A 1,525-nucleotide genomic window follows, 5' to 3' on the forward strand; every position below is an offset into this window, starting at 1 on the left:
GGTTGGTGGCACCAACCGGGACTAAAGGGGGAGGCATTAGTACCGGTTGGTGCCATCAACCGGTACCAAAGGCCGCTGGTTCCCCCCTTTGGGCTGCCGAAAAAGAGGCCTTTGGTCCCGGTTGGTGGCACCAACTGGGACTAAAGGGTGCATTAGTCCCGGTTGGTGCCACCAACCGGGACTAAAGGGTTTGCTATATAAGCAACACTTAGCAGTTTCCGGCCAAATCGCCCACTTCTCCCCCGACGCCCCCTGCTCCACCTCGTCGCCGTCGCCGCCCGACGCCCCTGCTCCACCTTGCCGTCGCCGCCGCCACCGACGCCGTGAGGCTGCTCGCCTGAGCCGTCGCCGCCGCCCCCTGTGAGCACAGCCTGCTCCCGCGCCCCTCCCGTCCCGCGCCCCTGCACGGCCACCGCGCGCCGCCCCTGTCCCTGCGCGGCCGCCTCGCCGCCACCCCTGCTCTGCGCGGCCGGCGCACGGCCGCCCCTGCCCTGCGCGGCCGCCGCGCGCCGCCCCGCCGCCCCTGCAATTTCCGTAGCATTTTTTTGCATTTTTTTGTGTATATGTGTTTGTATGTGTATATATATATGTGTACATGTTCATAGTATTTTTTTTCATAAGTGTATTTTTTTTGTTCATTGCATTTTTTTCATATATATAATGTATATATGTATGTGGTAGCTATATATATGATGAATGGATGTGGCTATATATGTATGTATAAATATAATGTTCATAGCATTTTTTTGTTTATATATGTTTTTTCATATATGTATTAATTTTTTATTTAGGTTGTTAGTAGATATCGATTTTAGGTTAGTGTAGAGGAGAAAGTAAAATAAGGAAAAGGAAGAAAAGAGGAAGAAGGAAGAAGGAAGAAAGAAGAAGAAAAATATGAGAGGAAAAAGGAAAATAAGAAGAGGAAGAAGAGGAGAGAAAGAAGAGGAGAAATAAATAAGAAGAGGAAAAAAGAAGAAAAAGAAGAGGAGAAGAAGAAAGGAATAGAGGAGAAGAAGAAAAAACAGAAAAAAAAAATTCTATTTTTTCTTCTCCTCTATTCCTTTCTTCTTCTCCTCTTTTTTTCTTCTTCTTCTTCCTTCTTCCTTCTTCCTCTTTTGTTCCTTTTCCTTAATTATTTTCCTTTCTCGTCGTTGTCGCGTCGTTGTCGATATAACCCCCTCGAGATAACTTCGACATGAGGGGCGGTCGATATATATACCCCCTCTCGACCGTGATAACTTATACAACGGTAGCACCCCCCCTCGGCCCTCTCGCTCGACCAAAATTCTCGAGGACACCCAAACGCTAGAGAGAAAACGATGTTGGTCTCCTACCCCCTCCCGCCGTGCCCCTACCCGACAAATTAACTCTCTCGAGGCCACCCAAATTTACCAAGTTAAAAGAGCGTTGTCATGTCGAGGCGACCCCAAACCCTAGAGAGGCAGTGTCAAGGCCACTAACATGATTCCTTATTGTGATTAGCTAGCTAGTTCTACGTTTTCCACTAATATATATATACATCCAT

The sequence above is a fragment of the Triticum dicoccoides genome, chromosome 3B (assembly GCF_002162155.2).
Source record: "Triticum dicoccoides isolate Atlit2015 ecotype Zavitan chromosome 3B, WEW_v2.0, whole genome shotgun sequence".
In the NCBI taxonomy this organism is placed as follows: domain Eukaryota; kingdom Viridiplantae; phylum Streptophyta; class Magnoliopsida; order Poales; family Poaceae; genus Triticum; species Triticum dicoccoides.